Consider the following 10,457-nt stretch of genomic DNA (forward strand, 5'->3'; position numbering starts at 1 on the left):
TATGGGAAAGGTAGCCAAGAAAGCGTGTGACCGCAAGCGGCAGGTACACTTCTCCCGAGAGGAACTGACCGTGCTCACCGAGACCCTACAGGAAAATTCCGCCGTCGTCTTCTCCAGTCAAATGACCAGGACGGCCCTTGCCAACAAGAAGGCCATATGGGTCCTGGTGGCACAGCGCGTAAGTGCGGTGGGGACAACACCCCGCACGCCACAGCAATGTCGCAAGCGGTGGGACGACCTGCGGATCCGCGTACGCAGCATACTTTCTGCGAACAGGAACATCGCCACAGCTACCGGGGGGGGTTCAGAGTCGCCCATCAAGTTGACCCCCTGGGAGGAAATCTGCGCCTCCACCATAGGAATGGAGAGCATAGAGGGAGTCGGAGGGATGGAGAAAGGAGTGCCGACATCCGGAGAATCAGGTAGGTTGGCCAAGAGAAACAATGCGAAATCCACAAACCACGAACATGTGCAGTACCATGTGACCCCATAGTGCAATACATACTTAGCCCTGACAGCGCCCTCTAAAAGTCAGAATGAACAAACAAATCAATCAAGAAGCCATAAACAACCCCTACATGTGCAGCATGCACCCCCTAACTGCAGGCAGCCAAATGAATGCATCCTCAATCCACACGGAAATGAGACCACCTCCAAGGCCCAGTCCCAAATCAGCCTCATGTACCACCCCAATGCATTTGATACGTTGCCATTCCAAATCCGACAGACCCATAACTAACGCTCGCCCCTCTTTACTCCACCACAGGGTCCGATACCAACGACGAGCTGCAGGACACCCCTACCAGCACGCCTGCAAAGAGGGCCAGGACCAACGTCCCAAGAGCCTCCACCTCAGGTGCAAGGATCAAGACACGGCAGCAGCAGGAATCAAGTGGCAGCACACTGGAGGGGACTGCAACAGGCACCCCAGCAGCCAGCAAGTCCACAACCCCAGCACCACAGGTCCCCCCAAAGAACGTATCTGATGGCACCGCCTCTGGTGGTAGCAGCACCATAGGGGACACAGCTGTCATGCCAGCATGCTCCGACACGGAAAACAGTGCTGGCGACGTAGGTACCATCCATGACCTTTCCCAATCCCCCTGCATGTCCCATCCCCTACACCATGACGAAACCACGCAGGGGCACCCTGAAGACGACGACTGGCCAACCCCCACAAGTCCTGTGCCAAGGCAACATGTGTTGAGCAGCCCCCCTGTCACACCACCGCAAATGTCCATGGCCCAGCAGAGGCAACAGTCCCTCGACCTGCTGATCGAGCAACAGCAGGAAGCGTCCACGCTACTCAAGGACCATGCAAATGAATGCGGGGGTTCCAGGGCAGCCATGGAAACATCCACCGAGACACTCAGGGCACAAATAGAGAAAAGTAGTGAGAGCCTCAGGGGAGAAATGGAGAGAAGCACCGAGAGCCTGAGAGCACAAATGGAGAAAAGCACCGAGAGCCTGAGGGGGGAACTGCATGCGACGTCCAAAGACGTCTGTGCTGAACTTGCTGCTGTGCGCCGTGTGCTCTCGGAGCTCTCACAAACCCTCAGAGACATGCATGGACGCGAGCAGGCAGAGACCTCATCCGTGGCAAGTTCCGTCCAGGGCAGCCCCCAACGCAGATCTGGCAGGAACCTGCGCTCCACGGGCAGGGGTGCCCCTGATACCCGTAGAGGGGGCTTGCAATAGCGTCTACCCACGGACAGCATGCATATTTGGACACTGGTGTTGGGGGGGGAGGTAGTAGGGTGGAGGGGGTGTGTTGGGCTTCACTGGGTGGCGGGTCCATAGGGTGTATAAATCAAATCACATTAACAATACAGCACCTCATTATCATCCAATGACATGTGTGGACATTGATATTTGCGTACGAGGCCTTCATAGGCGTACAGTCCACAATGTGCCTGTACTACACACACACAGTGCCACAGGTCCCCTTTCCGTGTAATAGGCACCATGCGTGGTTGCTAGAAGCATGCATCTATGATGCTCTGTCGGATTGCACGTGCATCCTGTGCCTCATGGACTCCTTGAGGTGCCTCCACATCCCCACCCTCATCATCATCATCATCTTCAGGTGCATGCAGTACAGCGTCAGGGGGCATGGGCACATTCCTACGTATGCACATGTTGTGCAGCATGACACATGCCATGACCATCTTAGAAACCTTCTCATGGCTGTATATGAGTGCCCCGCCAGACCTGCTGAGGCTGCGGAAACGAGCCTTCAGTAGGCCGAATGCCTGTTCAATGACCACACGGGTACGTGAGTGGGCATGGTTGTAGTCCTCCTCATGCTCGTTCTGTGGGTTCCGGATTGGTGTAAGGAGCCATCTCTTCAGTGGATACCCGGCATCACCTGTATGAGACGAATAAAGGGTGTCAGTGGAATGATAGTGCTAAGTAGCCCCCCCCCCCCCCTGCAAGGTCATTGACGCATCAAATGGGCCACGATGTCATGCATGAAATGAGACTCACCGAGTAGCCAGGATCTGTGCCCTGCGTGTCGCTCCATGTAGCGTGGTATTCTTGTGTTCCTCAGGACCATAGAATCATGGGTAGATCCTGGAAATCTGGCACAACAATGCGTAAATATCTTGTTGGAGTCACACACCATTTGCACATTGATTGAATGAAATTGTTTCCGGTTGCGGTACTGGACCTCCATGGCATGTGGGACAACCAATTCAACATGGGTGCAGTCGATGGCACCAATGCAACCCGGGATGCCGCCAAGTGCATGGAATCCCACTTTAGCGTTGGTAATCTCCTGGTACGTGCGTGGTAGTGTGATGTGGTCGTCGGCGTGCTTCAGGAGGGCATCGTGCACTTGGAACAGTGTCCGTGAGAACAGTGGCTGTGAAATGCCATGCAACTGTCCCACTGTGTGCTGGTAGGTGCCTGTGGCCAGGAAGTGGAGTGCAGACACCACCTTCAGTAGGGGTGGGATGGCGGTTGGGCTATCTATCATGCTCACGAGGTCAGCATGTGTCATGTCCACAATGGCGATTATGGTGTCCCGGTCCAAACGGTAGAGGGTGTGGATCTGCTCAGCAGTGAGGTTGAACGGATCGGCTCGGAGGCGTGGGATTGCGGGCCGCCTGCGTGGTGGTGGTGGTGGCAGTGCTTGTGGGCCTTGCTGACCCTGCCTTGCCCTCCTCCTCCTCCTCCTCCTCCGTCTCCCCTGTGCGCCCGGTTGTTGTACCTGTTGTTGTTCGTCGTCTTCTTGTAGTTGTAGCACTTGCAGTGCTATCTGGTACCCCAGGCCCAACATCGCTAGTCCTGCCGGTAGCATTTTGGAGTGGGAGTGGTTGTGGGAGGGGTTTGGGTCTGCAATATATGTGCTGTCGGCCTGTATGGCCTCCACCTGTGCTGATTGAATGAATCTGTGGCAGATGCAATCCCTTCTGGTCGAGCACGGCCCGCACGTAAGGCTGCATTTGGCCGCATGGCATCTTGGGATTGGAATCATGTATCAAATCCCGATGGCAGTGTGATGTACTTTGACTGATTTTCATGCTATGCTCCCATTGTTACACATGCTATGATTGCAGCCGCTTACATACCTGTGAAGAGTCAGTGGTATGTAGGGCTCGATCGATGGCCGACCCTCATGCAGCACAGTAACGTACTTCACCGACGGGCGTGGCGTCCCATTTGTGATTGCAGCCAGTTAGCATCATGACACACAGCCGCACTACATTGATGTAATTGTGAATGCAAGCGTTCACAGAAGCCTTTTCGACGTAATGTTGCAAGTGAGGAATTCGAAGGCCAGCATTTTTGGTTTTGAAGTAGCGGCGAGGATACGCCCACAGGTCTGGCTGGAAATGTAACGTTCTATTGTAGAATGTCCTTGGGACATGGCCCATAACGAGCAGGCAATGAATGATATGAATTGAATGGGATGCGCAATAGCGTAGTGGACGATAAGGCAGGACGTTCCCAAATCCATCTTGCTTCACAACACTACAGATCCGGCCAGGGGCACAGTGGTTTTTGCGGACTGCATTACGCACAGACGCGATGGAAGTTTCACATATTATGTGAGTGAATATTCATGCGTTTTCATTGCGGGATGAGGGAATGATGTGTGGATGCATGGACTGATGAATCCGTTCAGGGTCTGCCATGTACATGGGTTTCTTGGTTCACTCCCCTTCCCCTGCGTTATGTGATGCAAGGCTGCCATAGTGGGACATACGTCTCTCTGCCCTTGTCGGATCCTCCCTGTCTCGACGCGCCTTCATACACTTGTGTCTAGGCACGTTACTAATCCCATGTCATGGGTTCTATCTTGACGGACGCATGCACAGTAACCGACGTTGCCAATGGTGTATTTAGCTCGATTGGTTTCGTTGTGATTCGATACTGGATTAGGGGTGTGTATATTCCTTTGGAGTGGGCTAGCATGCATATGGGTGTGGATTTGGTGTGTTGAATGAAGATTGTAATGCATCATGAGTCCCGTAATGCAATCGGTTGATTTGTGTTTCTTTTGGGTGACAGGTATCTCCTGCCCTATTGCAGATGCCATCTCTACGCCACTCCTCCAGATGGTTTTTACTCTCGACTCCTGCAGCTTCGGGTGAATCAGTGGAGCACCATTTCGATCATATGGGACGATCGCCAATGGGCCACATGCCCTTACGCTGTACTGGTGGCTAGGTGCAACATTTCGGCCTTTCAGCTCGACTAGTGCCTGCCTCATGGGACGGACCTGCGGTTCTTGCCGCTTCCATGTTGCCTTTTGGAACGTTGATGTAAGCCCTGTGTGCCATGATGGTACAGGGCGTCACACAAGTGGAAGCCGGTCAATTATTGCAGATGCAGCCCTCGGTGATGATGGTTGTTTTGGTGGGATTTTGCAAATTGATGTGGGGCCTTTGTCATTTGGATGTGCATTTAAATTGTATTCCGATATTTGTCGTGTTGCGTTGTTCTTTGCAGGTGATGTGGCGATTTTCGCTTTGTGGCGGTATGTATTGCATGATGATCTGCTTTGTGTTCCGCCTTCTGAGTTGAGTTGTGTGGTACAGTACTGGCCGCGTTTGCCTACGTAGCACAGTATGGTCACGGATAGAGGCTGCCATTGTGTCTGTTTACATGATGTGCTGTTCAGGGGCGGGGGATTGGCTTTTGGCCGACTGGTGCCTGTCAGCCAGGTCGATTGGTGGAATGATGGGTTGTTCAGAATGTGGCTGGTCACAGGTGACTGTGTTTGCGTGCGTTTGTTGGAGGGGGACTGGGGTCATGTCCATTGGAATAGCTTCTGTATTGATGCCATCTGTGCCCTGCAGCTCCCATCGGCCCCTCTTGGGATGGGCCTGGCTGCTCAGTCACTCTGCCGACTTGTGTGGTACATGCTTCTGCTGATGGTTGGTTTGTTTACTGGCATGAGTACAGGGCTGGTGCAATCCCCCTCAGGATGCTGTTGTGGATGTTGCCTTGCGCTGGTGGCAAGCGATGGGGGACTACTGTTGTTTTGTGTCATGTGTTCTTGATTTTCATTTTGATGTGTTGTACCTTCACATGCCTGTGCTGCGTCAGTACGGCTATGGTGACATGCCGTACATGGATGCCCACTCACGGGGCGCTTTGAGCCCCTGCATGCTTTTCTACGTTGGCATGCATGGGTGAATAGTGGATTTCACTGGTTGCATAGTGTGTGTACATTGCGCCTGCCAGGAGTTGTGCAATGAGGCCAGGGAGTGGAGTACAGGCACTCAGTGGGCCATTTACGGTTGGTTCGCGTTGCCGTATTTCTCGCCATGGCGGAATGGTACTTTACGACGTGCTTGATGGCGTTCAGTACATGTCCGCTAGGGTCAGAATTCGCGTACCGTTGCGCCATGGCGGTGATTCCGGTTTTGCAAGGCGCGCGTGCGCGTACTTGGTGCAGTTAGCGTTGCCGTTCACTGCGGTGTCGCTAATGGCATCGTACTTTACGGTGACGGGTCATGATCGCAACGAGCGGTGTTCGATGGCGGTATTGCATTTCCGCCATCATTTTTCCATTTCCGCAAGGGTCGTAATGAGGCCCAAGGTTATCATATTATCGGTAATTGAGCACTCATTTGGTTTTCAACAGGTCATACAGTAATGCATTTACTCTGCAAACAGATATGGGAAAGTAACTTAAATAGAGGAAAATAAATGGTTAGTGCGACATGAGCTTAGTTCAAGGTTCTAGAGACAGTTTCTGTGACTGGCAAGTTTTTTTTTTTCTCCAAAAACGCAAACCTTGCTAAATGCAGTTCGGAGAGGGCTTCAAGTCTTGGCCAACCACGAATAATGAAGAGTTCCTCTAAATTTCTTCCAGTGTCTAAAGTTATTGAAGCCGCAATTTAGCAACTAACAAAGGAGACCTAAAAACAGACTTGAGAAGGGGACACAAGCAGCAGCTTGGGTCAGAGGTAAGAGTGAGTTGCCCTGGACGCCTCTATGTGCACTCCAACGCTCTGGAGTGACTTCTTGCAATCAGATAAACAATACCTTTCTCCCAACAGTACCTTTGGTTTAACGAAACTGCTTGTGATGTCATCCCCACAAACTGGCAGCTCTGGACCTGACCTCTGGATTCCTTGGTCTCGTGACGAAAGGCAGGGCAGTGGATGTTGTCTCGCAGCAGCAGTCTTGGGGGAGGACATGTAGCGAGACCTTTAGCAACTTCTTGGTTCACTCTGCGGTGTTGGCTACTTTTCAGCAGCACCAACAAAGGGCATGGATCACTGCAGGCAATATTCTTCGCTTCCTGCTGTCCCACACATCGGTGAGGGTGTCTGGGTGAGTTGAATAAGATCTTTGGAGTTTCCTTAGGGCCTAAGCAAAAAGTATGACAGATTTGGCTTTTCTACAAAGATGCACTCGAAATGGGGAACAGGTCTCCTGGTATTGCAGTTCCACAGCTCTGGAAGATCTTAGGACCTCGGGAGATGACTTGTTTCAAAGTTTGTCTTGGGTGTAGTTGTTCCCACCAGCCAAAGGGAAGGAGTCAACCTCCTTGGATCTCCTCTGTTGCATAGAAAATGGGTCAGGACAGCAGTGGGTGTTTCTCGGTCTTGCAAAGGGTCTGCAGGCATCTCTGGTAGTCTTCTTCTTCGGTTATTTCTGTTTTCTGTGTTCGACCTTCTTTACATTCCAGAAGGCACACCTTTTATACAGTTCCAGCACACATTCCTCTGCAATCACTCTCAGCATTTTACAGGAAGGGGCATTAGGTTGTCAAATCAGGACAGCCAGACCCCCTGTAGGAGCTGGACCTATTCAGACACTCTGGCAGATAAAGCACAGGGGATGGAAGACTCCTTCCCCACTTCCACCCTGCCCAGAAACTCTGGAGCCTAGGCAGGGTTACCCACTTGTACCTGCCTAAGACAAAATGCACACACACAGACCTCCCCCTCCCAGAATGATAGAAGGGCTAACAAAGAACAACCACGCTAGTAATGGAGATAAAAGAAGGGAGGCGCAAGTTGGTACTTGGGTGCCCCTATTGTGCACTACTAAGGCTATGGACAAAGGCTGCCGTATAGAAAATACACAATAGTTGGTAGAACATGTCCACTGCCACCAGCCATATGATTGTCTATGTGACTAAAAAGTCACAGAAGCAGAATGAAGTGTGATACTAAGTATCTCTTTGGCACTCCACTCTACATGGTGTGTGTCAATCTCTCAGTCTACAAAGTTTTGGGAGAGATACTGAGTATCTCTCTATCTTTAAGAACTGTAGTTACTAAAGTATATAGACAAATAATCTTAAAGGAGGACCCTAAGTGTCCCCAGCAACATTGCCCATAAGGAGCTGTGTGCTGCAGTATTAAAACACAAATGCCTTTAAGAGCTATGGAGCAGACAGACTCCATAGTACAGGTAGAATACAAAGAATAGAGTTCCAAAGGACTGAGCCCACAAGAATGAATGAGAGTAAATAAGCTCCACTCATTCAGGATTGAAAGAAAAAAGGTCCAGAAGTCCAGCAGAAAGTGATGGTGGTCTCACTAGTAGAGGGCAATAAAGCTCAATAATGATAAATCTCCCTAACAAGGACTGACCTTTTGACAGGCAGCGGCAGCATGTGAGGCATGCTAGCAAAGGTGTAAAGGCAGTAAGGCACAAGGACCATTAACCCATACAGTATAAGTACAAGGCCCTGCCACTATATAACGACAGAATCGACACGCATCACAAGCAATGGGTGGTGGATACAAGATATGGGGTGATGCCCTGCTCATAGCCAGAACCGGGCTCCCAAAATAAGGGCATTCTGGAAAACATGTCCATATTTTTGACAGCCAAATATAAGGGGAAAAAGTTGCGAAAGAAGAGAGAAATATTAGAACTCTAGAAAACGTTTGAATATACGGAAATTCTGAGGGAGGAGGAGTACAAAATGATAGCAGGGACGACTGTCTGGGAAAGAAGGGAGGGGCACCAATAGAATGCAGGGCAATATAACCATTGACAACTCACCCCGCAGTAGGTTATACTAACCCAACTTATGTGTTCACCACAGCAACAGCCCCACCACCCTCATATGCCTTCCCTCCAGATGTCCCAGCGCATGCTGATATCAATAAAACAGACCTAGAAGTGGCATTGGCATTGGTGCAAACAGAATTAATCAGATTACGGGCAGCACAGATTGAATTGAAGATCGACAAACCACCAGAGCAAGGTTTAGAAGGGTGTAAAAAACAAAGTTTGTTTTCTGAATAGATAGAACAGCCATAAAGACTGTACAAATAGAGAAGAAAGGAGAAAGGGGCGAGTGGGTGGACAGCTTAAGCTATGAGGATTTGAGATCTCGCTGGGACAGAGAGGAAGACGAGTTAAGTACAATTGATAAGTTTGAGGATGATAAGGAAGAGGAGGCAGAGCAAGCACCTGAACATACTCCCCGGGTGCAGAGTTTGCGGGATGGTAGATTAAGGAGCAGGTTTTGCCGGATGACAGTAGCAAAAAAAAAAGTAAGTGGAAAGAGAATCAATATCCCACAAAGGCTTTAGGGATAGAGGGCTCATTATGAGCATTCCCAGACACATCTGACCTACAATCGATAATGCAATGTACTATGGGCGATGACGAAGACCCCTCTCAGTTTATTCTCAAGGTTCAGGAGATTTGGAGCTCGGAGATGAGTGATTTGTGAGACAGGTAAATACCCTTTTTCTACTTTATTGCTAAAAAGGGCCTCCCCCAAGAGGAATAAAATACACTAGACAAAATCGTGGGCATCGAGGCGAAGGGGCTGGCCAAAATACAGAACATAATAATACACCATTGTCAGAGGATAAACAAGCACAACAAGGAAACGCCCTTGAGTCAGCAAGCAAAGGAAGTGAAATTAGGAATCTATGTGATTATTGCGACGGATGAAAATACAGACTTTTTTTAACCCTTTACACCACATATATATGTGGGGGGAGACCGCCGCAGTCCCCCACCATATTAATATTATACTCTACAGCCCCCCACATTTATATGTGGTGTAAGGGGGGGTTAGAAAAAAGAAAGTCAGCATTTTCAGCCGTCACAATTCCCAGGTCGACATTTTTGTACGATTCTGAAACGAGTACAAAACAAATGAGCTAAAATTGCTGTGGCGGTATCAGTGTCCACGCCAGTGCAGACGCAATTGGAAGGAAACCCCCAAGAGTTTGCCTTGGTTTGGTCAGAAGGAGGGCAAGGACAGTGGGGTGGGAGTCCACAGTACCCTGGCCCACAGTGGAAACAAGGAGGAAAGCAACAAAGAAGAGTTGGGTTCTGAGGAGCATGGCAAGGGGTTTTTGGAGGAATGGGGACCAGAGGAGGAGGAATGTTGGAACTTCGTAAAATGGGGGCATTTATCAAGAGAATGCAGGAGCAGACCAATGATGGGGTATAACTACAGCCCATCACCCCAGGGATCCCCTGAAGGGCCGATTCCCAGAATGACTTCTATACCCTATGAGATACACCAAGCCTACAGCCAGTTTCCCCTGCAGATACCTGGTCCACCAGCACAACAGCAGCAGACTTTACAACAGCACACACCTCAGCACATCTTCCAGCAGGCAAGTGGCACAACCCTGTTCAATGGAGTACCCAAGGCTACGGTCAGCCCCTTTCGAGGCGCATCCATGGTGGGGGGAACCCCCTTATGTGTTCCTGGTACAAACAATTATCCTGACTAGGACAGCCCACAGTGAACTCTTGCATGTCCGGTCCTGTCAATGACCCCCAACCCTGAAGAGGAACCCTTGGTGGGGGCAGAAATAGGAAACAAGCAATTCATTTTTATAGTCGATTCGCATGCAACAAAATCATGCATTAGTGAGGGAGACTTCCCACTATCGGCCAAAACTCTTGACACACAGGGCTTCTCTGGGGCTATTTCTAAGGTTTCATACACTGAAGAGCTGGATGAAAAGGTGGGAGGGAAGGTGTTGTATGCTCCCTTATTG

This window comes from Ambystoma mexicanum, chromosome 9 (assembly GCF_040938575.1).
Source record: "Ambystoma mexicanum isolate Mex_15411 chromosome 9, UKY_AmexF1_1, whole genome shotgun sequence".
Lineage (NCBI taxonomy): Eukaryota > Metazoa > Chordata > Amphibia > Caudata > Ambystomatidae > Ambystoma > Ambystoma mexicanum.